The sequence below is a fragment of the Heterodontus francisci genome, chromosome 7 (genome assembly GCF_036365525.1).
Source record: "Heterodontus francisci isolate sHetFra1 chromosome 7, sHetFra1.hap1, whole genome shotgun sequence".
NCBI lineage: Eukaryota > Metazoa > Chordata > Chondrichthyes > Heterodontiformes > Heterodontidae > Heterodontus > Heterodontus francisci.
The window spans coordinates 53,737,892-53,765,727 of record NC_090377.1 but is presented as its reverse complement, the minus strand read 5'-3'; the positions used below and the strand labels follow the sequence as shown (position 1 = coordinate 53,765,727).

The 27,836-nt window shown below is 43.6% G+C and overlaps 1 protein-coding gene across 2 annotated transcripts in view; it reads right to left on the bottom strand.

The window, feature by feature from the left end:
- Nucleotides 1-27,836, bottom strand: part of csrnp3 (cysteine-serine-rich nuclear protein 3) — a 125,455-nt gene that overhangs the window by 97,145 nt on the left and 474 nt on the right. Inside the window, exon 2 of one of the 2 annotated variants that reach the window (XM_068035207.1) lies at nucleotides 6,185-6,284. The gene's annotated coding sequence lies outside the window, so the exon portion shown is untranslated. Of the gene's footprint in view, nucleotides 1-176; nucleotides 198-6,184; nucleotides 6,285-27,836 lie in introns of those variants that run through there. The other variant, XM_068035209.1, reaches the window with a different exon arrangement.

Here is a 27,836-nt window from a genome sequence, read left to right as displayed (position 1 = left end):
CTGCCCTTTTCCCAATGAGCTGTCTCCTTCCAGAGCCTCACTATCCTCAAGGTCCACACCTATCTGGAGGGTTATGTTATGGAGAACACAGCAGACCAATGACAGAGACTCTTGCAGGAGGGCATTAGAGGGTGCCACCTGACTGATCCAGGCACAAGAATCATATCTTCACAAACCTGATAGCCTGCTCAATGGTTGGCCTGCTGAGCAGGTGGCATTGGTTTCATCGCCTCTGTGCCTCTATCTGGGGCTCCTGTAGAGGGGTCAGCAGCCATCTCTTCAAGGAATATTCTTGTCCCCTTAGATCCATCCAGGCACTTTGACGGACAGAGCAAAGATTAGGCAGCCTAGACTGGCAGAGGATGAAACAGTCATGCCAGCTGCCAGGAAAGATATCACACACATAGAGGAAGCTCTTGTGTTTGTGGACCATTTTAACATCAAGGGAGTGGAAGCCCTTCATATTGATGGATCTGACAGGCCGGTCACTGGGTGCCTTAATGTCCACAATCGATGATGCCCTGCACCTGGGGAAATCCAGCGATGGAGGCTGAACCCAATGCCCTCTGTACAGGTCCACCGGTATCAAAGTGGAAATATCCCCTGCTCTCCTAAAAATGGCATCTTTGGCCTGTCTGATGAGCTGATGACTGCAACATGCCACCTAGGTCCACAGCTGATCCCTGAGATGATCCAGTTGCATGGAAGCTTAGGGCAACAGAGACCTTGACAGCTGCAGGCAGGGAATTGCCTTGGGGGCTGTGAAGCCTCAGGTCATTGTGCATCAGAGCCCACAGCACCGAGTCCATCTGCCTAGATAGGTGCAGGCTCCTACGGCATTGGCACTCTGTCATTTGCAGGTAGCTGACTCTTGGGTTGTGCACCCGAAATCTTGGATAGCGCCTTCCTCCCCTTGCAGCCTCCTGCTGTTCTCCTCTGGCCTCCAGCTGTCTGGGAGGTTTCATCTGCTGCAGCTCATTCTGGCTGCTCTGTCCAACGTCAGAATGGCCTGTTCCCATCTGAACTCCCTCAGTTGGGCTTTGGTACATTCATAGAATATAGAACATTACAGCGCAGTACAGGCCCTTCGGCCCTCGATGTTGCGCCGACCATCACTAGGGCTTCCCCTGCTAACCCCAGGTATCCAAGTGATGCCGCCGGGCTCACATCCCTCTCTGGATTCCTACCACTCAACACTGAGAAAAGCAAGTCTTATAGCTGCAGTAATGGCCACTCTGTGGCACTTTTGAAGCAGATGAAATTTGTTTGGGCCTCTGCAGTCTTTCAATCAGCCCTTCCCATAGCCTTCCTAGCCACCCCCCCACCCCACAAATGTATTCACACCTTGAAAACCTATCGTATTCCCTCCATAGTGTCCTCCATGTTCCCAGCCTTTGAAAATTAAAAACTGCTGCTGACAAGTCTGTTAATGAGCTCAACAGGCAATTAAATGGAAGCGTGCGCCCAACCCATTCCCTTGCTGCCCACGTCCTTTTAAAAATGGCGTTGCATTCCAGAGATGAGTCCCAATGCCAACCTCTGTGAATGCAATATTCAAATTGTGCTTGCCTCCGTACCTGCACTCAGCGACCTTTGTCAATCCAGCCCAAGAAGTCACAAAACAGCTATGAAATCAATAAGCAGTTGTCTATATTTAGGTGATATTGACTGAGGCAGGAATGTTAGCTGGGACATCGGCCCCAGTATTCTCTCCATAGCATGAACAAAGAATCAGTTCTCAAGTGGTACAGAAAGGAAAAAAATGGCAGAGACTAATTACATTGAGAGCAAAGCCCCTTATAGGCTACCACAGGATTACTGGGACTTTCCATTCTGGCGGTCCTGGGTTCGCACATACAACAAGTGTAGGACAGAGGCAATACTGGAGATGAGATAGGAGGCAATGTTTCCTGTTCTCTCTTTCAGCTTCTTGCATCTGTGATGGAGAGACACCCAACTTTAGTGATGCACAAACAAGCTGACATTAGGCCTTGCACCTTGGTTGCCCCCAGTTAGAGGATCTAAGAGGATCAGCAAACAAGGTGGTCTGAGAAGGTAGGTAGAAGCTTCAGTTATTACCTTTAGTATGATCTTTGGGGCAGGAGTTTTCCAACAAAAGCCAGAAGACATTGAGGCTGGCAGTCAGATCAATAGCTGCAGGCCTTTTAAACTTGCAGCTGCAAATGTGTCCCTCCCTTCATTTTCAGGCACAAGTCTCTGCCAAAGAGGAAGCCTGTGCAGTGGGGTAATTAGATCATGCAAATGAGCAGACCCACCAAAGTTAAGCATTTTGAGGCCTCATCAGGTACAGCACCCTTCCGGCATGCTGGAACTGTCCAGCGCCCAGGCACATAGGGGAGAATATTGGAGCCCAGTTCTCACTACTGTTCTTCAAATAGTCCCATAGAATATTTAATGTTCACCTGAAAAGGCAGATGGTATATTCCCACATAAAGCGAGGGAGTGAAAGGGCTAACACAGGCCGCAATTTTACGGCCTCCCACACAAGCGGGCTGATGGCGGGCTGTGGGACGCCATAAAATTGACTGGGAGGCGACAGGTGCATTCCTGCCCCTGCTGCAATTTTATGTGGGGCGGCGGCAGCAGCCAGATACGGCCTGCCCGCCCCAGGCCAATCAATGCCCTGAAGTAGCAAATTAACTGCCACTTAGGGCCCTCCTGCAGCCGCTGTCATTTTACCAGCGGTGGTTGGGCAGCAAAGGCTCCCAGAATGCTGCCTGGTAAAACCTGGCTTCTTGCAGGCTGGGGGTGGGGCCCTCATGACCGGGCACCCCCTCCCCACCCCACTGCCCAACCGCCCCCGCTCGACAACACTCCACCCCGCACTCCTAAGTGACCCCCACTTGCCTTGCCAAGGCCCGGCCAATTGTCCCAGGGCCGTCATCCCTCTTGCTTCTGTTGGCTAGGTGCAATCCCAGTAGTGACCACCACTCATGGTGGGACTAACAGCTGCCAGCTCGCTGATTGTCCAGCAGCTCCATTAGGCGAGACTTCCTGCCTCAAGGAGATGGAAGTCCCGCTGCCCAAGGCCAATTAAGGGCCTGGGGAGTGAAAAATCCTGGGGTGGCTCACCAGGCCCGGCGGAGGCGGGCTCACCCCCAACTTTTCGGCTGGTGAGCGGACCTCCTGCCCAATGTAAAATTCCAGCCATAATCTTATCTATAACGGAGTGACTACATTCTACCAGGAAATTACTGGCTTGAATCCCAGAACTGAATGCCAAATAAGCTATTAACACTGTAGACAGCAAACTCATGTATAGTTCTGGAATGCCTCAATGTTAAGGCACAGCATGAGAAAGAACACTGAGCTTTTCTGAGGAACAGAGCACCTTAATAAAGGATACTGACTGTTACAGCATCACTCCATGTTGGTGAGTTTCAGATGAAAACTGACAGCTTACCATCCTGAGTGAGATAAGGGAGAGGAAGAAACAGGAATATAAATGAAATATAATAATTAAATGTATGCTTTCCTGTGCACATGAACATTTTTACTAATTTTTAAACCTTTCAACATTATGAAGCTGTTTTTACAAACCCAGTGAGGAGCTTTAGCTGTAGGAGCAAGATTTCATAAAATCAGCTTTACATAGTTTTATGAAGATATGCTCATTTTGTAGGTGAGAATAGCACTATAATAATAATTCAACCACATGTGATCTTAAGAGGATATCTTCTTAAAGGAGAATAAGTGAAGGCAATTTGTTGAGTGTGGAGACAATTGTTTGAAATTCTGCAGCGAGAGTAAACCCAGAGAAAGCTGAGATTCAGGCTTGAAGTCTTTAATGGCGACAGTGCTGTAACCTAAATTTCCATGTTATGCATGCATATTTATTTTGACGATATGTATGATAGTGTATGATACAGAAAGATGTCACCAATGCAGGTTCAATCCCTGTGCCAGCTGTGGTAGTTCGTGGAGGTCTGCCTCCTCGCCTTGCCCCATGCTCGAGGAGTGGTGCCCCTCAAGCTATGCATCACCAACTGTCTCTCTAATGGGGAGAGATGCCTATGGTCCTTTGGGACAATGGCTAGAGCAAACAGCTTGCACTGCTCCTTCACTTTGGTGCTCATACAACCTTGCTCCCCACTTTACTGCAGACGTATATAGGAGTTGGGCATGGCTCACATAACTGAAAATCACTGGGTGTTTGGATGGTGACATATTCAGTTACAAGAATAATCAACTATAAAGGCAATCACAGTTGGAAATAATACAACTAACTTCCTTGGTTTTCTAAGTGCGAAAATACAAAATAATAATATATAAGCTTGTAACATACATCTCCATAGCATATTATGTTACAGCTCCACCATATTGTGCCTAAGGTCATCATATTGTAGTTTAAGCTTCACTATTTACTAAAATTGAGCTTTTGCCAAGAACAAAGACGACATTTACTGAAATTAGGACAATTCTATGTGTGGAATACACTTAATCAGATCAAACTATTTAATAATCGATTTTTCTACTGACAACATTCGTAGTGAAAATAAAATCTCAGTTCCTTGGGCTCACTAAAAAACAGAACTTCAATATCTACTGGTTATTGATTCACTTAACAACTACTGAGCTGATATATCATAATCCATAATAATTAAAAAAAATTTAAAAAACTTTCACAACTCTTTCGTTTATTCACTTAGAAAAAGCATACATTTTTGTAAAATGTCTTAAATCAATCAGCAGTTATTCTAAAGGAATTATTCATGTAAGGAGTCAGTGAACCATTGATAATTAACACAATTTTTGATGTGCCAAAAAAGCTTGTAAAATATTCAATGATTAGAAGCTTTGTCATTCAAAAAGAGAGGTGAAACTGCTCCACGCTAGCAGTGCAAAATGGGTTTGCCGCGAATCGGCCGTCAATTTTTTGCCATGCCTGATCTTGTTTACACTGAAATGCACAGAAAGATAGTTCAAACTCTTTTTGGAGACTCATTTCCTAGTCTCACTGTTGCTTTTACTTGGTTTGAAATGAAAAATCTTGGCAATATTTTCCAAGGCAATGGAAAACAAAACTAGCACGGTGTATAACAGGCTTCTGATTCGCTACGAGCCTGTTTTGCGGTGCTGGCGTAGACCAATTTCACCCCCTTGAAGAGGAGCTTACACTGCAATACAGTAAAAAAAAATGAAGACTGTAAAGGTCAGCTTTGTCTTCATTTTTGCTCTTGCTTTCTCATTGTCATAGTGAAGGATTATTCCTTCTGTCAGAAAGCCAAGTTGTTCCCACAGGCAAAGCTTTGGCACACTGCATGTGCTGTATACTGTGTAACAAGTCGAGAGTTGCTAAGCAAAGCCCAGCACTATGGTGAATTTAGTCAAGATATAATATTTTGTGAATCAGTCAGGGGTCTGACTTGTGACCCTTTAGGTTGCCTAAGCAAATTGCATTCAAATTTAACAGCTCATTTTCAAAATATTAAATTACTTAAGCCATGCTTCGTTACCCAGTACGCTCTTGAAACAAACTGTCGTTAGAGATTTACATTACACTTACAATACTGACTTCTGTCAAAGCAATACAGAAAAAAAAACAAAGCTATTTATATTCTAGTATTAAATTGATGACACTGTTAGGTTGATTTTAATCTCTTTTTAGTCTTTGTGGATACAAAATGGCACTGAAATTGCCTGGTCATGTTAATCTGAACAGAAACACAAAAAACAGCTCTTACTATTCAATAGGGAAATTTAGGCAAGCTGTTTAATATTGGCCAATTCCTGTCCTCAGCCTTCTTATAGGTCACTTTGTTAGGTGATTGCCCCACAGCAAGCTATTGGGTTGAGGTTTACTGAATGGCATTATATCATTGCAATTCCGGTGCTCAGTGAATTCCAATTTTTTGTATAGTTTCTAAGGTTCAATGTATCACAGCAAAGTTTCACTTTATCTGCCAGGAGAGAAACCTTGAAGTTCTAGCAGGACCATTGTTGCAGCATTAGAAGAGGTGAACATGCTACCTAAAGGGGCTGAAGTGCCCTGAAAAAGAATTTAGGAAAGCTGTTAGTGTTGAAGACCATTGCACACTCAGATTTTACCTTGTGTCCCCACCCCATGGCACCCCAAGCAAAAGTGATTCTTAAGGATAACCACTGCAACACAGTTATGGCTCAAAGTAGGTACATCATTATTAGGTCTTTAATGTGCACTTACCTTGAAACTCTTTGTAACTTTAATCTGGTGGAGATTTCTTGGCTAGGTCCTGATTTTCTTTGCCATCATTCTTCTGATCTCAGGTTCGGTCTGAGTTTACCTAAGGTAATACATTTTTTAATTAGCTAACATGCTGGCTACATTTAAGCTCTTTTGGATAAGCAGAGAACAGATTACATTTTAAATACTTTAATCATCCCATACTTTGACAGCATTATTCATCCATACATTAGTAGTTTGATTTTCCCTATGTCCTTACAAAGCTGTTTAAAGTAGCCATGTCTTCAATTTGCTGTATTGCAGTTGTACAATAGGAAGATATCTTAAAGGCAAGAACAGAATTAAACATGGGAATTGCTAAATTTCCCGGGGGAAGAGTGGGCAGGACAAGAGCAATGGCCACTCAGAGAATGTGGCCTGGTCGAGCTAATGCTCACGGTAGAGGCTAGTTGTTAGCATGTGACATTTTCCCGATATGCAGCTTGCTGTTGCAGGTTCTTAAGAGCCTACAGCACCTTAAACTGGGGTGTAATTTTGTAGTCAAAGCATTGAAACACTATGGATCTGCAGGAGGATGTCTGGGTGTAAGCAGAGTTCCAGCAGGACCCTGAGATTTTCAGCTACAGTCAGTGGAAAGAGCTCAGAATAGGAAGAGGGCCTCTTTTATTCAGATGGCCAGTGGATGCAGATCAATTGGTGAATGGGCATGGCAAGAATATGATCAGCAATAGCTCCAGGATCTTGCTACAGTACAGAAATAAACTGAACGACCTTACTAGTAATTGCAAGTTAATACACCCCTCTGTATCTCCCATACCTTCAGTACAGTGCTGCAAGAACCTACCTTTGCCTCAATGCTACCAATCTTTCCTTTCTCTGCTTCCCATTGTTAACCCCAGAGCAGAAGGGTAGACATCACTGCATCTCCTTATGTCCAAGCAACCAGGCTTCGCAGAGGTAACCACATAGAGGGATGGAGGATTGGTGCAATATAAAAGCATCTGAGCAGCTGACCGAAAAGCATACACAGACCTGCACATGCTGCTGGTCATCGCATACCAGATGAACATGAACAGGGTGGAAATGCTGGCACTTCATGAAGGCAACTGCATTGTGCGAAGAAGCCCACAAGGCAACATGGAGGCAGTGAATTACACTCTAGACTTGGGCCAATCCTGAAATCTGCATGAACCACAGAGCCCTATTTTGCTTTTTCTGGAGGAACATTGATGAAAATTTTGTTCTAGTAAATAATTCGTCAGTCACCTGTTTAATCCAAACAGACTGCATTATTCTAGCAGTCCCACAGTTAAATGGCTGATGAACATTCTATTCACTTGGTAGAGAAATCTATTACAGGAAGACTACAGCAAGTTAATGAAATAGAATGGATGAAAAGGAGGCATACGTAAGAAGCTGGAAGTAATTGACTGAAACTCTGGTATTCCTTATCAATTCTGACATAGGAATATCAATGGCTCAGATTTTGCTGTAGAATGACACCATTCGCCATTACACCTCTGAAAGTGACAGCAACTTCTGAAGTCCAAACATGCACAGTTAAATGCAGAAATCCAGAAGTCGCTTTCAGCAATTCTACACTTTTCCACAGGGTGCACTGTTGAAGTCCCCCCAAACTACAATCAATTAAAAATTACTGAACTACCTCCCTTTTACACTATTAGTTTTGCTGTAAAAACACTTGATAAGTGTTACAACTTGATGAATGCGATTCATAATTACTGCGGAAAAACCTCGCTGTCCCTGAAAAAAGCAACTTTATATTTGTGAAAGGTCAAATTTCTCCATTTTATTTAAGAGAAAATATTGTGTATTTTCCTTCCCAGTTTGCTCTAAGAATACTTCAACGTGATTGACTGCTTACTCTGCTTGATTACATCACTGTTTCTGGACACCAGGAGATCCCCTTGACTTGGCACCAGATTCAAACTGACTTTGGAAAAGAGGAAATCCATGTCACAAGAGATAGATAGATTTTGTGGGCGGCTTTCTTCAAGGTCAGAGGCAAGTGCCATTACCTCATCGCTGACTGTGAAATATGGGCCAGTATTTATTAGATTTTCAGCACTTCCTTTCTGACTGATACAAGGGTTTAAACTGCAATTAGCAAATATGTTGGAATAATTTTTGTTGTCTCAAGACTGAAAGTTTACATTTCCTATTTTCTCTATAGGAAGCCCACACTATAACTCAAGCTATGGTATGGTAGCCTTGGCTATGAGCCACATCACAAATTATGCCCATGTAGCTCTTCAGTTAGCTGATAGTAGATGCTTTTGGAACTCACAGGGACATTATGCTATTCCTTCTCTTGGTCATTGGAGGGAGCAGTCTGTCACAGCAATTCCCTCTCTGGAGCAAACTGATCGTCTGCAATGCTACCTCATAATACAAGTGATAAGTAGACCTGGTGATCAAACCCACACTTATCTGGTTTGACTACAAATGCACTTAACACTTGCACTGCCAGGTTATATTTTTAAAATACAATTTGACTAATTCTCGTCCATGAGTCAACCTATCTTCAATCTTCTGTACACCCCTTGAAAAGACTATAGCCTAGTAACCAATTTAATGACGAGTAATGTAAAGATAAATTGGCCTGCCATTAACAAATATAAGGAGGATTTACTATTTGACATCAATCCATGTTCTTTTGATTTAAAAAGTTTATTCAAGGTTTGCAATATAAATGAGGTATAAACAAATGAAACTCTAAAACCCAGCATAGCCTCTTCATGCAGTTTGATATAAATATGTTTTTGAGACATTCTACTTAACCCCTTCAGAGAGGATGCTTTTGTGAAATAACCCTTGTTTTATTAACACATTACTCTATCACCAAGGTGGATATGGAACATTATATTTCTCTAGGAGTGATGGGAAGAGAAAAGGAAGAATCTCACAACTTCTCGGTCACTTACAACTACTAAGGCTCTCGGAGAGTGATTTATCCCTGCATTCAACAGACAGCCTCTGTCCTTGTGAAGTTCTAAATATATAATTTTCATTTAAAAATAGGAGGCACAATTCCCTTATCTGCATGTTGGTTTCAGCAGGACTAACAACAATCTGGTGTATTATGGCAAAAACATTAATCTGATGTACTATTATAAAATGGTACTGAATTTTACAAATCTCAATTTCTCTAACTCCTGCCATGGGCATTCACTTGGGCAATACAATATGATTAGATAAAGGGCAATTCCCCAATATGAACATTAGATAGATTGTACTGTAGAACTGAGCAAACCACACAAAAGTGAGGGACTGTTGTTGTGTCATCTTGCAACTGAGTAATAATAGTGCGATTGTGCCTGCACTGCACGTACTGCTGATGCCTTGGCAATGTATTTAAGTTGCTGCATGGGTAAACTTTCAGAATTCCTCTAACAGAATTTACCATGTCAAATTGACATAATAGAAATGTTCCTGTCCCTCACATTCAGTCAAGCACTAAGCTCTGGTGCCACTGTTAAAATCCACAAACGAGACACTATCATTTTGATGATATCATAAAACCATTTTTACAGTATACATCATGCTGCCAATTTATTTTTACTCAATTGCAAAAAAGAAGTCTGCCCATTAAATCAGGCTTACTTTAATACAACAAGGAGACTGTTCCACCTTCATTACCAAAAGAAACAGACCTGTGAATTGCATTATGTTTTTCTGTCAGCAATAAATGTACATGCCAATTCCATACTCATAGATGTGAACATTTGAGTTCCAGTGGTTTAAATACAATTTCCTGAGTAACACATTTCTATCATTTATATTACAAGGTGCTCTGCTTTCCTTACAGTGCACGATTACCTTTGAATACTGGCTGTAATTCAACGGAAGAAAACTGTGCCAATTCTTTCTGGCCTGTCTGTGTTGTGATGTTGGACTGAAGCACTGCACTCAGTGTGCTGCCCCTGTCTAGAGTGAGCTGTAGCTGATTTTGATGCCCTGGGTCATTAACATGGAACCAGCAAACTGGGCAGGAAAAAGCATAGCTACAAACCGGAAAAGGCTACAGCTGCGGACTTGGCTGTCAGGTAAGGACCCTTCAGGGCGTTGGTGGAGAGCAGCAACCAGGAAGGCTCTAAGGCCTGAAGATCATAGTAATAATAATTACTTTCATGAGTGCTCTTCTGCTTGCTGCCCAGCACAAGTTCTCTGATAGCTTCTTTGGGCAGTCCTGCATCTGAGCACCTTATGGTCACAACCACAGAATAAAAGTCAGAGCCCAACACCCTCACCTGCCTCAACATGTCAGTGAGAGGCCTGCATCTGTAGTAGACACAAGTCTAGGCTCAACCTTCTCCCAAACCTGGGAAGCTTTAGAGATCTCGGTACAATGTAAAGAGTCGAAGATGCGGCATACCGAGTCTCTGCCCACTTTTTCCTGACCTTTGTGCCTGGTAAATAAGCATTCGCCAGGGGTCAACAGCTAGGAAAATTAATCCCAACATTTGAAAAAAAGACCTCAAATTAATGTTTGGGGGTGGAAAAGAGAAACAAAAAATGTTACTCCGATGCTAAGGTTCAAAAGCTTGCATTGCAACTGCCTGATCTGTCATGACGTGGGGTTCTAACTGAATTGGAATTAAATCCATGTTATTAAAACTTAATGTCATGTATAAAGCACTGTTTTTGAAGCTACAATTATATTGGAAATTCTGAATCATGACAACTAGAGCTATGTGGGCCAGAAAGAGCTAAAGTACACTCACTGTGCATACGTGCAGTGAGTTACAATGACCACCGTTGCCATATTGACAGAACTGAAGTAAAAACAAGCAGGTGGTTACAGAATACAGCAACAGCATCATACCTCTTCTGATAAACGCAGGCAACAATGATGCCTTAAGCTCCGATATAAGAAGCAATGACAGAATGGGAAACACATAGTATTAATCCAACTTGTCCAAAGGATACTTTCTGTCTGTCACAATATTTTGTGACATTTTATATATCACTGACAATGATTGATCCCACTTTGTGCAGTTTTCCTAGAAAGGTGCGTTATGGTAGCTTGTATTGCTTTAAAGGTTAGACAGCAACAACCCTTTCAGGGCTTGCAATTTTATGGACGGCTCACAATACATAATAATAAACTTAAGTTAGAGTACTCAGCCGCAAAACATAGCTAAAAGATCCTCAAGTTCTGTAACTCAAGTTTAGTGTAATCAATAAGAAATTATAATTCTCTAGAAATGTAACAGAAGTGAAAGCAGGGAACTAGCTAAAGTTCCTCAAAACAGCAAACTTATTTACATGTTAGTTTAGGCTAAGATTATGTCTTGTCTCTCTACTTAAGTTACTGTTGTGCACTTCATTTGCATGTAAACTGTACCAGCTCATCAAGATTATGGTTTTAATTAACTGTTTTTAGCTGCCACACCAAGCTTAATTATTCAATCTGCCTTTTATTGGGTAGGAGAGGAGAAATTGAGAATGCGCATAAAAGTAGCTGGTTCATATCTGGTCTTATTGATTGATTCATTTGTTTGGTTACTAATTGGTTTTACTCATCTTGTTTCTCTATCATCTCCCAGCAACGTGTCCTTGTTCAATAGTGAGTGATGGTCAGCAGATTTCATAATGGGCCTGCAAAATTTTATCTAACAGGTTATGCACTTCAGTAGATCGAAACTGGACTGTTATTACTCCTTAGTCCTCACACAGCCAAAGACAGAGTATTCCATGCTTTGCACCATACTATTTACTACTGACTTGGCAAAGAAAATGTTTAATTTACAGTTCACACTTGTTTCTGAAGAAAGACCATAGGCCAAAATAAGTCAATTATGTTTTATCAAAGTAATTTACCATACAGTAAGGAATTCTTGATTAATTTACAATCAATTTTAGACCAAGCTTTGCTTTACAATACTTTACCTCAGCCTTATATATAAATGTGCCTTCCAGTTTGAATTACTCACCAAGTTCTACATAAAACTGGAAACAGTGGGCTGAATTTTACCGGCGGGTCATGGCGTAAGGGCCGGTAAAATTCTGCAGGGAGAGGCCCGCCTCGACCCCTGACGTCTAGAAGGGCCTGCTGCAGATTACTGGCAGCGGGAAACTTCAGTGCGGCCCCCTGCCGCTTGGTGGCGGCATTCAAATTACCATATTCAAAACGGTACTTACCTCAGCAGATTATGCAGTCCGCCGCCTCTCGATGCACACTTCCGGATTTTACGTTGAACAGGTGGCCGTCACGTGCCATCCCATTCCCGAACAGAAAAGCCGGCAGGTCATCAGAAGCAGCATTTTCGCTAGCAAAGGTAAGTTCAGATGTTCAGGGGGGTCTCACTCTGCATATTGGAAGGGAGGAGGGGGGATATTCAGGGGTCTCACTCTGCAGACATGTAGGGAGCCACTGTGATTCCGCCCTCCGTAATGGTTGGCAGCTCCATGTCATTGACTGCCTCTGTCAGTGATGGAGCAATGGCACTTGAGTCACCATGAATGTGGGGAGTGTGCCAGAGACGTTAGGCATGTGAAGCTTATATGTCTTGTGGGCCAATCGATGCAGCTTTGAAAATCTTTCTGTGGTCATGTGGTGCCACTCTTAATGGGAGCTAAGATAGGCAATGCCATGCCATGCCACATAGCTGCTGCATGAAAGCACCTGTTGTTAAACTCGACATCAATCTCTGCCCTGTCAGGAACCTTCGAAGAATTGAAGTAACCAAGTTGAATTGCAACTTGAAGATGGGGATGGTTCACCCTATATTCATTGATGCTCTTCTCGAGAGGATCCATATGCGCTGCAGGCAAAACCAACAGGAAGTTGCAGCCCATATAGAGGCCCCCGGTTGTGAGCAGCTGCACTCAAGGAGAGCTCGCCACTATAGATCGCCATGCATCTATAGGTCCCGCATAACATACCTGCAGATGTCAGAGCGCCAGTGTCAGAGGCGACTGCGGATGTCGAGAGAGGCAGTGACACATCTCTGTGCCCTGTTGAATGATGACCTGCAGCCCAGGGGTTTCAGGGACATCCTATGTCTGTAGCCCTCAAAGTGACAGTGGCTCTCAATTTTTATGCCTCTGCATCGTTTCAGGGGCCCACTAGAGACCTTTATGGGGTCACACAGTCAGCAACGCACCACTGCATCAGGGAGGTCACCGACGTTCTCTTCCAGAGGGCTGGTGACTACATTCACTTCACGACAGACCTTGAAAACCAAGCCCAGACAACCAACAGTTTCGGCTCCATCGCGGGATTCCCACAGGTACAAGGGGTCATAGATTGCATCCATGTGGCCATCAAGACTACCGCCGGGCAACCAGCTGAATACGTGAACCATAAGGGCTTCCATTCAATCAATGTGCAGCTCGTATGTGATCACCGGAAACGATTCATGCAAGTCTGTGCCCGCTTTCCAGGCAGCTGCCATGATGCCTTCATCCTGCGCCAGTTCCAGCTGCCGTTGCTGTTCACTGAGATGGCTCAGATGGAGGGGTGGCTTCTTGGAGACATACATGGCTTCTGACACCAATGAGACATCCCACCACTGCTGCAGAAGAGCAATACAATGCCAGCCACGGAGCTACAAGAGCCACCATTGAGCAGGCAATCGGCATGCTGAAAATGCGATTCCGCTGGAGGATAGATTGGGTGGTGTCCTGCAGTACGAGCCAGAAAGGATAGCTCGCATCGTTGCTGTTTGCTGTGCTCTGCACAACTACACACTCAATAGGGGGGAAGCCTTGCAGGATGAGGAGAGACATAAGCAGGACTCATCCTCGATGAGGACGCTGAGGGCTTATAGCAGGAAAGGCACAGGGGAGGACAGACAGCATACATGCAGGGTGAGCAGTGAGCTAGGGATGCACAGCAGCGCCTCATTGATCAAAGGTTCTCCATGCCATAGGAACCACCATGGGCTTTGCATGCCACATAGCACCCTCGTTCACCTGTTGCGTAGCAACATCTTTGCATCCACCATTACTGGCAGCAAATTACTGAGCCATTGTCCATATTACTGCATCCGTGGAGATGCACATGAGTGATACTGCATGGCAATGATGTTATTCCATACATTGGTAGTTCTGAAAGGACAATGATGTAATGGGAGGAGCCATGATCGGTACACTTCATTCACACAGTAAAAGCAACGCACATGTTAGTGAAAACTATTTTGTTTTCGGCCTTTCTACATTGTTGTGTTACCCATGCAGACCCTTTTTTTGTCACAATGCTTTTTGGAAATGCTTGCAGATGCTGCTAGGCGGTGACACTTCTGGGCTAGCAGCCTGACTGTAGGAAGGCTGCTGATATGATGGCCCTTTGGCTGTGGATGACTTTGGCAGTCCTACCCTGTGCGCACAAGGCCTAGAGGGCCCCGGCTGGCTGGGAGAGTGAGCATTCATCCCCTTCCGGCATTGGACCCTTTGACGCTGGATGGCCCCATGGCTGCTCACCTCCTCTGCCATCTCAAGCCAGGCTGCCTTGTTCATGTGGGAGGGCCTCTTCTTACCATCACTGGTGAAAAGGACCTCCAGCCTTGCCCATACAGCCTGGAGGAGAGTGACCAGGGAGGCTTCGTTGAACTGTGGGGCCACCCTAGAGTACCACTCTGCCATCCTCGACTTTTGGTGTGGTCCTTTAAATGCAAAGGTGACTCCACCATGTAACTGCTCTAACTTCTGGCTGCAAGGTTTGTCTTGCGCATGTTTGAAAACCAATGCAGGACAAGTGAGAAAATCTGTGCTGTTGTCATGGTTTTTCAACTATTACACATCGACACATGTTCACAAACACTTTGCTTCTGGTCATAGTTATTGGTGTAATATTTCTAGTTGGCAATGCAGCTCGAATATGAAAATATTTTCCTGTTTTCTTACAAAGATCATTTAAGAGCAGTTACATGTCTTTTCACATAAGTTAGCAAAGAAATGAATACAGATTCCAAATGCATATTAGTCTGTGATTTTTGACAGACAGATGATTAGAAGCCCATTGTATGAAAATATTCTTCAATTATGGTTTTATTTCTGTTTTATATTTGCCTTTTATGGTACATTTAAGTCTCACATCCTGGAATGTGAAAAATTAAGATTATTCACCCAGGTGCCTACAAGAAGGAATGTTACACTTCAGTCGAACAAGAGGATCGCAACTTCACAGGACACTGGGGCACAGCAGGGCAAGTATGTGGCAGAAAAGCAGTAAGTGCTGGGGAAACTCAGCAGGTCAGGCAGCATCTGTGGAGAGAGAAGCAGAGTTAACTTTCAGGTCTTTGAACTTGGTCAAGTTAACTCTGCTTCTCTCTCCACAGATGCTGCTTGACCTGCTGAGTTTCTCCAGCACTTTCTGCTTTGCTGCCAAATTGATAGCAGCCCCACTCTTCAACAGTGAGTTAAGTATTTAATTGTCAGCTGTCAGGAAGCAGGTGCTGGGGTGCTTTAAATAGGGCCCCAGCACCTGCTACACAGTTGTCAAATGGTTCCTCACTGTGCCGGAAGTCCTGCCTCTCCCCACATAATATCATGCGGGCTTGGCAGCGGCCGCTGAATGTGGGCCCCCTGCCAAGTTCAAAGCGCACCGCAATAAAATTCAGGCCATTATTTAGACTAACCCAACAATTGATCAAAGATTTTAATTAAAAATTAGTAGCACTGAATGTATACTGGTGTGAATTTTATTCTTGCTAGATAATTAACTTGACATTTAACTGTTGTGAAATTATGTTGGAAGAGTTAGCCTTTTTAAAATATATAGATTTGGAAATCGATATTAAGTAGCATACTGTGTGATTAATTCTCTGCAAGGTGCTGTTTATTTTTTTGATATTCTTAATTGTTAGTTTTGCACATTCTTATCCAGCTGATCCTGCCACCCTCAAGTAAACTGTATTATAAGTAGATTCACCAATAATTTTAATTTAATATTGTTACATTTTGTACAAATTAATAATATTCAAATTAAAAGACTATGGGGACTAAATTGCATAGTCCCCGAAATTAAGGAAGGGGACTGCAATGGACGATTAACTAGCAACCTAGGGAATGAAGCCGGACAAGTGGAAGAAGTGTCAGTGGGGAAGCATTTCGGGGATAGTGACCATAATTCGGTAAGATTTACGGTAGTTATGGAAAAGGACAAAAAGGGACGGGAAATAAAGGTACTGAATTGGGGGAAGGCCGATTTCAATATGATAAAACAGGATCTGGCCAAAGTGGACTGGGAGCAGCTACTTGTTGGAAAGACTACATCAGACCAGTGGGAGTCAAAGAGGAAATAGTGAGAGTTCAGAGCCAACATGTACTCATTAAGGTGAAGGGTAGGACCAACATGTCCAGGGAACCCTAGATGTCAAGGGATATAGAAGATTGGAAAAGGAAAAAAAGGAGGCTTATGGCAGATACAGAGCGCTGAAAACAGCGGAGGCACGAGAGGAGTATAGAAAGTGTAGGGGGGTACTTAAAAAAGTAATTAGGAGAGCGAAAAGGGGACATGAAAAAACACTGGCAGGCAAGATAAAGGAAAATCCTAAGGCGTTTTATAAATATATTAAGGGCAAGAAGATAACCAGGGAAAGAGTAGGGCCCATTAGGGACCAAAGTGGCAAGTGTGTGTGGAGCCGGAGGACATAGGTGAGGTTTTAAATGATTACTTTTCATCTGTGTTTACTAGGGAGAAGGACGATGTAGGTGTAGAGATCAGGGAGGGGGATTGTGATATACTTGAACATATTAGCATTGAAAGGGAGGAAGTATTAGCTGTTTTAGCGGGCTTAAAAGTGGATAAATCCCCAGGCCCAGACGAGATGTATCCCAGGCTGTTGTGTGAGGCAAGGGAGGAGATAGCAGGGGCTTGGACACTAATTTTCAAATCCTCTCTGGCCACAGGAGAGGTACTAGAGGGTTGGAGGACAGCAAATGTGGTGCCATTATTAAAAATAGGTAGCAGGGATAAACCAGGTAATTACAGGCCGGTGAGTCTAACATCAGTGGTTGGGAAACTATTGGAAAAAATTCTGAGGGACAGGATTAATCTCCACTTGGAGAGGCAACATTTCAAAGAAATTGGATACCAGAACATAACTATCTATCAAGGGGAAAGGGGAGGGGGGGTGAAAAAACAATTTTGAGATCTGACATATTTAGGACATAATTTAAAAGTAAAACTTGTTCAGTCATTATATGCAATTACTCCAATTATTAGATGCAAAACTTGAAAAACTCTACCTACAAAAGGATTAATCAGGGATAGTCAGCATGGCTTTGTCAGGGGGAGATCGTGTCTAACTAACTTGATTGAATTTTTCGAGGCAGTGACCAGATGTGTAGATGAGGGTAAAGCAGTTGATATAGTCTACATGGACCTCAGTAAGGCTTTTGATAAGGTCCCACACATAGAAGATTGGTCAAGAAGGTAAGAGCCCATGGCATGCAGGGCAATTTAGCAAATTGGATGCAAAATTGGCTTAGTGGCCGGAGGCAGGGGGTTATGGTCGAGGGTTGTTTTTGCGAGTGGAAGCCTGTGACCAGATGTGTACCGCAGGGATCGGTGCTGGTACCCTTGCTGTTTGTAGCGTACATTAATGACTTAGACGTGAATATAGGAGGTATGATCAGTAACTTCGCAAATGACACGAAAATTGATGGTGTCGTAAATAGTGAGGAGGAAAGCCTTAGATTACAGGACGATATAGATGGGCTGGTGAGATGGGCGGAGCAGTGGCAAATGGAATTTAATCCTGAGAAGTGTGAGGTAATGCACTTTGGGAGGACTAACAAGGCAAAGGAATATACAATGGATGGTAGGAACCTAGGAAGTACAGAGGGTCAGAGGGACCTTGGTGTACTTGTCCATAGATCACTGAAGGCAGCAGCACAGGTAGATAAGGTTATTAGGAAGGCATATGGGATACTTGTCTTTATTAGCCGAGGCATAGAATATAAGAGCAGGGAGGTTATGATGGAGCTGTATAAAACGCTAGTTAGACCACAGCTGGAGTACTGTGTACAGTTCTAGGCTGTATAACTCACTGACTCTATGACACCCATTCAACGTAACGCATCTATCCCTCAAGATACGCGCAGTGACAGTATTTGAGCTGATGGCTGCGAGTGTGAAATCAAGTGTTGGCGCTGTGACTTCATTATCCCTGTTTTCTTGGTGTTTCTCCACTGCCTAACCAGGTTTGTGCTGCTTGCTCATTTGAGTGATTTCTGCATGCAGCCAGCACTACCCATAGCTGCTCATTGGTTGCACGTATCAGGAGATGGCCCAAAATGTTTACCTCCCAGCACCACTTAAAAGCCGGCCTGCACCTCTTAAGGAGGATGTGCATTGTGACAAACAAGGGTTGGCAGTCATGCAGGAACTGAATGTGACCTGGGGAACAGTGAAGAATGGCACATGGCAGACAACAGCCTCCTAAGTTTTCAAACAGTGCACTGGAGACCTTGGTGGAGATGGAAAGGAGAAATGTCTTCTATTCACAGGGGAGCTGGAGGCCCTCCAGACACACGGTCAAAATGCAGTGGGAGGAGAAAGCTGCGAGGTCAATGTCAGGAGCCAAGCCCCAACTGTTATGTCGATGATCATTCACTGTGGGATAATGTGCACTGTATGAAAAATGTGAGTGAAGAAAGGTTACGGATTCACCTTGCTGGCTTGAAACAATGCCGAAGAGAAAGGAAATCTTTCAAATTAAATGGGTAGATTCAAATCATCAACTGTCTGATTGTGTTACAAAAAGAAATGCTTGCACAAAGAAATTGTTAAGGGTCCTGAAGGAGGGGCGTCTCACAACGTAATGCTTTGTATAGAATATGGAGGCTTTTGATATAGTTTGTTTGAAATTTTGGTTGTACATATTAACTCGAATTTTTGAGAGAAAGGAAGCTGTTAATTTCATATTAATTGTATGCAGATGATGGGCATTAACTGGGGATTTACTTGATCCCCTATAAATAGACACAGACTAAAATGGTGGTTGGGGGTTAAGAGGTTTAGGCAACCATTCTCTGCTACCAGGTTCTATCCATAAAATATGTTAGCGAAGAATGGAATTGGAGCCAATCTTTACACACTTCTATATTTATTTACAGAGTTACACAATCCAAGCATACATCTCCTATCCCAACTACAGTTTCAGCCTGTGACTATTTACTGAGGCTGAAGTGATTTCCGAGTTAATGCCCATCACCCGCATACAATTCAACATAATTAATAAAAGCTTAGCACTGAGGATCTGGATTCAGTGCTGCAACAAGTTCAATAACATTATGAGTGGTCAAGGTCAGTGAATGTATCTTCAAATACCATTTCCTATCAACTACATCACTAGCCTCAGACACTGCTCAAATCACCGCACCCTCATCATTCACCTATCAACAATCTCTATCAATCAGGATTCATACCTAACATTCATATGCTATATCTCACCCTCACACGCTTAGCATTGCTGGAAGCCTCAGGCCGCATCTCACAGCTTGCACACACTGGCCACTATTCAACCATGACAGCCAAATCATCCAAAAAGATTGCACAACGCTCACTGACACACTTCCCCCTCTTGTGTAGGACAAGGCGATGCACAAGCGGAGGCAGTAGGAGCTAACCAGAGGGGTACAGGCATATCTGCATGTCCTAACCGCCACGGAGGAGACGCTGCTGGCCATTATTGGGATGCCCATTGCTGAGGCCACAACCAGCAGCAGGGTTGAAACTATCGAAGATGATGATATCCTCAAGCTAATCCTCCTTAAGAACACAAGAAACAGGAGCAGGAGTAGGCCATTCGTCCTCTTGAGCCTGCTCCACCATTCAATAAAAGATAATGTTTGATATGATCTTGGCCTCATCTCCACTTTCCTGCCTGCCCCCCATAACCTTCAACTCCCTTGTAGATCAAAAATCTGTCTAACTCGGTCTTGAAATCTTCAACGACCCAGCCTCCACTGCTTAAAACTGGCATTATCTGAAGTGTTGAGCTCCAAAATGGCACTACTGGTGTCACATCAGCATTGCATGCTGATTGGCGTCATGATCTGCCTGCTCTACATAATTTCAGTGAATGTTCACTGCATGCACTAATGCCCTCACCAATATGATGTCCAGTACAAATTGCCCCACAAGTGTGTGCATGTGCTGTGAATGCCATTTTGAAGGGGAGGTGGTGGCGTACTGGTATTGTCACTGGACCGGTAACCCAGAGACCCAGGTATTGCTCGGGGGACGTGGGTTTGAATCCCACCACAGCAGAAGGTGGAATTTGAATTCAATGAATAAATCTGGAATTTAAAGCTGGTCTAATGATGACCATGAAACCATTGTCAATTGTTGTAAAAACCCATCTGGTTCACTAATGTCCTTTAGGGAAGGAAATCTGCTGTCCTTACCTGGTCTGGCCTACATGTGACTCCAGATCCACAGCAATGTGGTTGACTCTTACATGCCTGCGAAATGGCCTAGCAAGCCACTCAGTTCAAGGGCAATTAGGGATGGGCAATAAATGCTGGCCTGGCCTGCGACGTCCACATCCCATGAAAGAATATTTTTTTAAAAATTAATGAGCCCAATTTCTCACCCTATTACTGGTATACCTATCAAATTGTTACATGGCTTGAAAGGGATGAAATAATATTGCTAAACCTTAGATTACTCATTTCAACCGAGGTTAACTTTGGTAACTTTCATGTAGGTAAATTTACAATATTTCTTTCTCCTGTTTAATTTAATGACAAATGCCTGGCAGTCAGGTGCCCAGTGTCTACAGGCAAATCGAATAAAAATCCTCCATTTTTCTTTAACTGATACAATGACATCTGTTAGTTGCTAGGTAACACCATGCAATAACAAGAAGACAGTGTTCATTTTGCTGAAATTGTTGATTCTGACACATCATTTGTTATTGAACCTAAGTAAGCATTCTGAACCAGCAAACACTTTTCCTGAATGGTCAGAAGAGTTTTAATATTTTATATGATGGGCGGCACAGTGGCGCAGTGGTTAGCACCGCAGCCTCACAGCTCCAGGGACCCGGGTTCGATTCCGGGTACTGCCTGTGTGGAGTTTGCAAGTTCTCCCTGTGTCTGCGTGGGTTTTCTCCGGGTGCTCCGGTTTCCTCCCACAAGCCAAAAGACTTGCAGGTTGATAAGTAAATTGGCCATTATAAATTGTCACTAGTATAGGTAGGTGGTAGGGAAATACAGGGACAGGTGGGGATATGGTAGGAATATGGGATTAGTGTAGGATTAGGATAAATGGGTGGTTGATGTTCGGCACAGACTCGGTGGGCCGAAGGGCCTGTTTCAGTGCTGTATCTCTAATCTAAAAAAAAAATAACATGGCTGAAGAAGTCTAATGTGCAAAGCAATGATATTACAACCCTACTGGTGCCTCTTTGATTATTGGTGAAGATCTATTTACTGGGGAAATCACAAAATGTTAGAGTCCTTAGTTTATTCATGGATGCTGATATCTTCAGGAACATAAAACTGAACACATCCTGAATGAAATAATTGATGGATTGATCCTAAGCAGATTGCTGAAGCAGGATCGACTGCTATACTGCAGCAGATGCTGCCTTACTGATCTATACGTGTTTTAACATTCCTTTTATTCTGGACTCAGAAAAGCTAAGTAATGTGTGATAATTATTAGCTCCAATGGCACTTTGCCTTTTTATAGCTGTAATGTCTAGTCACCTACAACAAAAATAGATTCAATTGAAATACGCTTAACAGCAGAAGCCTTCTCTGTAATGTAATCTATTACTGAGATATCCTTTAGGCAATACAGATCTCATACTTACACCCTGTATAAAAAATACACTGACAATGGCTCTGTAACACTGGTCTTGCCATAAACTAACTGTATTTAATGTTCCTTTTGATTCATAGAATTAACCTAGGAAATGATTAAATATAAAACTATAAAGGCTCTTGACAATATAGCTCAATACATAATGGTCATTAAGGAATCAAGAAATATTTCTTCATGGGGACAGAGGCATTTTTGCATAAACAATGTAGCATTGTAACAAGATATAGTTAATGTTCATCCATAACTAGTAATCATTTACAACTGACATTAACTGAGAAAAGATCAAAAACAGGCAAAAGGGCATCAGATAACAATCTGATAAAGATGGGATATTAAAAAGTAGAATTATAGATAAGCAGAAAGATTGCGAAATGTGAAAGGAATCATTAAGCAGGAACAATGTGTCTAAAATAATTGTAATATTTCAAAAAAATCAAGAGACATAGTTGGCAGAACTGATGCAGCATGTTTAACATCTGTTTTAGGAAATATTTCCAATAATTTTGAAAAATCTAACTGGTAAATGCTTGGAAAAGCATTATGTATTAAAGGGCAGCCAGCATGACTTGAGGAACAGGACATCATGTTTAAACAACCTACCGGATGTTTTCAAATATATTACTGATACGGTGGACAAGGAGAATGCAGATTTGATGTATACTTGGATTATTAGAAAACTTTTGACATAGCTTTTCATTGGTAATTAATGGTTAAGGTATTGATCCACAGAAGAGTAGACAAAATAAAGCAGTGGGTTAAACAGGATGAACAGGAACTTTTCAGTTTAGAGAGAAAAGAAGTAGGGCAGCCCGATGCTCAGTCAAAAGACCTTCATTAATATTAAATACATAATGGGCTATAAATTAGTCTGTGCTGTTCTTTGGACATTGGGGCCACGATTCCTAACCGGTCCCTGTTGCCATGGAGGCAGGCAGCACTCCAATACCTGATTGTAGCCTTGGTCTGAGTGGGGTCTGCACTGCTGGTTGCCTGAGCACTCAGCAGGGGACCAAGCACCATGTGCTGAAATCATGTGGTGCAGCCAGCCTGCTCCTCCTCTTAAAGACTATTGCTCTTAAAGGGAAGCTGCACTGAATCACAGGAGGCTGTTGCTAAATGTTTTTGCTATAATTCTGAAGAAGGAAAATGGAACACTAGGGCAGAGAAAGAGCTCCCAGGTTCATGGATGTGGCCCAGGAGGCCTTAGCCATGGAGGTGGACAGGAGGGGAGGTGGACAGGAGGACAGCTGCCACAGTTCTGTGGGGGGCCAAGAGGACCTCAGCAGGTGGCCAGAGAGGTCAGTTCCTGGAGTTTGGCCCCGAGGACCTGGTAACAGTGCTATAAGAAGTCTAATGATCTCATGTAGGTCGTCAAGGTCAGTGAATGTATTTCCACATGACATTTCCCACCCACCACACCACCAACCTCTCATGCTCAATACACCACATCCGTCACACATTATCTGTCGCTGGCACTAAGGACTCATGCCTAGCATCCAGATACTCCACCTCATTTTCACACCCATTCTAATGATGCCAATCTCATACCACATACCTCCAGATATTCACTTGTGGCAGGAACATCTAAACACAGTGCAGCACAATTATTGCCATTCTGCACTCTCTCTTGCAGAACAAGGTGGCACACAATAGAAGGGAGCAGAGTAGAGCCTATAGGAGACAAGGCCACCTGCATCTCCTCAGCTCTACGGAAGAGCTGCCTTTCAGCATCATGGGGCCGGCTACAACAGAGCTGTTGGAATCCAGCATCTCTGATGACAATGAGGATGATGATACACTCCTGCTTTATGCCCCCTCTCAACTCTGAGCACACCCTCATCCTGCTATCTAGCATGATGAGTAAGCGGCAGATGGTGTGACCATGGACTTCTTTCTTTTCTGCCCAAATCCCATCCCTCATCCCAAGCTTCCCCTTTTTTATTTCCTGCTTTCAGACATGCAAGAACTGCCACATGCCCAGCCACAGCAGCCCCAGGAAGAGGAGAGCAAGCAATTGCACAGCACTAATGAAGAAACTCCATCACTTGATCTGTCACTCTCAGCCACCAGCTCACATACTGGCACTGCATGTACTTTGGAGGCAAGTATTGGAATCGACATGCTAAGTTGAATTTTATGGAAGCCACACCCCCCACTACCCCCACCCCCAAGAGATGGACTCGGAACTGGGAGGGCCAGTAGAAATGTGACGAGAGGCGGGGGGCTGGGGTGGGGTGGGGTGGGGGGGGGGGAGACAGAAAGCCAATCACCTTCTCATCACACTGCGATTTTGTTGGGGGTGGGATAGGCCGAAAATGGCATTCCCACCCAGAGGCCATAGAGTCCCTTAAGAGGCCTGTGAACAGTCACTAAAGGGCCTCTTCCCCTACCGGTGGGTGGGTGGGGGGTGAGGGGGGGGCTCCTCTGGCACGTGGGCAGATCACCTTGTAAAAGCACCACAGCCTCACAGCTCCAGTGACCCGGGTTCAATTCTGGGTACTGCCTGTGCGGAGTTTGCAAGTTCTCCCTGTGACCGCATGGGTTTTCGCCGGGTACTCCGGTTTCCTCCCACCACCAAAGACTTGCAGGTTGATAGGTAAATTGGCCATTATAAATTGCCCCTGGTATAGGGAGGTGGTAGGGGAATATAGGGACAGGTGGGGATGTGGTAGGAATATGGGATTAGTGTAGGATTACTATAAATGGGTGATTGATGGTCGGCACAGACTTGGTGGGCCGAAGGGCCTGTGTCAGTGCTGTATCTCTAAATAAAATAAATAAAAAATAAAATAAAATTAATAAAATAAAACCAGGTGAACTCCTTGCTGGCTTTGGCATGGTGGGGGTGCCTCCTGCGTGGGCAATCTGTGGATAATGGAGGGTCCCCACCAGCAAACAATCCATCTCCCTGGACCCCCCTCTCCCTGAACTGAATGCTCACCCTCCCCATTCCCATCGCCAGGGCCTGCCTCGACGACCCCGCCTCACTTACCTCAGGTCCAGATCTCCAGCGCTGGGCTTGGGTCCAAGGCCTGGTACGGTACTGGCAGTGGCCACTGCTCCCAGTGGCACTGCCGATATGACTGAGCTACCAGCCCTCTGATTGGCCAGATACCGCAGAATCACACCAGGGTTGGGGGGGTGGGGGGCAGAGGTTCCAAATGGCTAAGACGGGATTCCCCTGCCTTTTCGGCCTGATGCCGGGAGCCCCACCAACGCCACAAAATCCAGCCTGCTGAGTTGCTGGGCAAGAGCGGGCTGCAGCCAGGGTGGGGAAAGGGTAATTCATTGGAGAGTGAGGTCGCAGACAGGTTCTGCTATAGGGGATTCAGATGAGGATCTTTATAGCGCAGCAGGGAATGCTGTTGAAGATGCACACAGAGACGCTGGTACCTGCCAGACAGACTCGTGTCACGGTATAGGGCCATGGAAGAGACCAGCTCCAACTTGGCAAAAGGCATCATGCAAAGCCTCCCCTCTCCGCAGCCTCTGTTCCATCTCCCTGTCATGCTGATGACCCAGAGGCACTGCAACTGCAGTCCCCGTACCTCTTGTAGTCTTTGTATGGACAGGTCACACATGAGGATGCAGCAACATTCCCTTCAATTCCAGGATCTCACCACTACGCCTTCAAAAAAAAAACTCGGCAGTACTTCCAGAGACTTTGTGTTATAGCAGAAGGTATTCTAAATTACCTTATTGCAAGTTGGGTGTCTGGCCCTTTAAATGACAGTAGTGCTGGACCCCTCTTGCAGCTGAACCCATGTTGTTTGGTGAGTAACAAGCTCACCAAAGCTTGTTGAATGGACCTGCATGGTCCAAGTTCACTAATAGATCAAATCAGCCAAGTGATGTCATGACAGCACCAGTTCTCAGCCTTCAGGTGCATGTAGGGGATGCCATGCAAGTGCCCTTCTCAGCTTGGGGCTCCTCCTGGGCTACACCTGAAGTGGCTGGCAGCTTAGTGTGCCCCATTCAGAGGGCCTCCAGCTTCTGTATTATCTCCAGCAGTATTGCAGATCCAAATTTCACGCCCAATGACTTTGAGAAGGATACAGCAAGTAATCATCCAAATACCTAAATACTACTGAAATAGGAGGCAGGACAAATGATGAAGAAAAATGTCATGTGATTAAGGAGGAAACAGACCTTTAAAAAAAAAATTAGACAATGAATTTCATCTACCTTTTCTTCTATGTGGAATAATATGAAATAATAAAGGAGGAAGGGATCAAAGGAATGACTATTTACTAAAAGCACCGGGGGTAGAACATGCTGATTAGGAAATATATTAGATCAATCCATGATATCACAAACATTGTGCTTAGCTGCAGTAAAAATAACATAGTTGATAAGGTACTGGGTTGTTTAAGCAGAAGAGCAGAGTAGACAGTGGAAAAGAGTAAAATTCAAAGAGTTGTATTTTGTGATTGGAGTACCAGATGTACTTCCAATCACCTAAGCACGGAAAGGATGTTACTGCCATTGAGAAGGCACAAAGACAAGCAACAAATACATTTCTGGGATACAGGAATTTAACTTGTAGGGAAAGGTTAAATAAATCATACTTATTTTCACTGCAAAAGCGAATACTTTGAGGTGATCTAAATGAAGACTGGATTTTGCAGGCAGCAATGGCGCTCAGCTCTGACCTCAAAGAAAGCTGCCCACAAAGATCTTGAAATCTCTGTAACATGGATTTCCCCTTTCCAGATGTTAGTTTGAAGCTAGCGCTAAGTTAAGAGGATATTCAGGCATCCAGCAACAGTACTGTCAACAAGCAGGATAAGTTGCCAATCATTGAAAAATTTTCACAGACACCGAACCAGAAAGTAAAATGCACCGATTATCCTTCACTTTTAACTAAATTGCACAGGGAGTGAAATAAATGTGCACATTAGAAGCAGAAATGCAATACATTTTTAAAAATATATTGAAAAGCTTGAAATTATCAAAATGATAAAAATGACATTAATCGAATATAAAATTGATTTTCTAGAGAGAGAGTAGTTCTGACTTAATACACACTAAAAACCCAGTTACACCTCATCAACAAGATGTAACTTTTTGGAGGCTTTTAAGAGTGATATTACAGTGCAAAAAGGCAAGTTCTCATCAATTCAGTGATTTCCAACTTTTTCAAGACTTCAACAGTGCATCCTATGGAGATGCACAAAATCTCTTTTGGATTTCTGTGTTTAACTGTGCATGTGTGGGCTGCAGAAGTTGTCAGTTTCAGAGGAGCAATCAGGGCGAGCACTGACAGTTTCACTGTCATTACTACTGCAAAATCTGGACCATTGAAGGAATTCACAAAACAGATCGAAACAAAAGGTTCAAAAATGTTTGGATACCAACTAAAATGAGTAAGAAAGAAAAGTAGACAGAACTTCTTCACTCAAAAGAGTAAGAAAATTGTACAATAAGTTAACGAGGAAGGCCATGGCATTATAAATAGGTTCAAAAGACAATCAGACGCATTTCTGAAAAGAAGCAATTGAAGAATATTGAAGAAAAGATGTAGTTGACTTACGGAATATCTGTGAACCAGCACCAGTTAAGATAAAGGAGGTATTAAACGCTACTACTAATTTAGCATGAATATTATATTTGAATCCTCTTCCCCCTGCCACCGTGTCTCTCCAAAAAAAAAAGATCCCTGTCTGGTTTATCTAATATCTCACCACTGCCAACAACTGTCTTAATTAAGATGTTAATCTATTTGAATTATTCTATTAAAACTGCAAATGTCGCATTACCAGCAATGGTAACATTCATAATCGAGTATGCATGGACCATTATTATGCTAGGAACTTACAGGGCAGCATATCGCCTTGTATTACA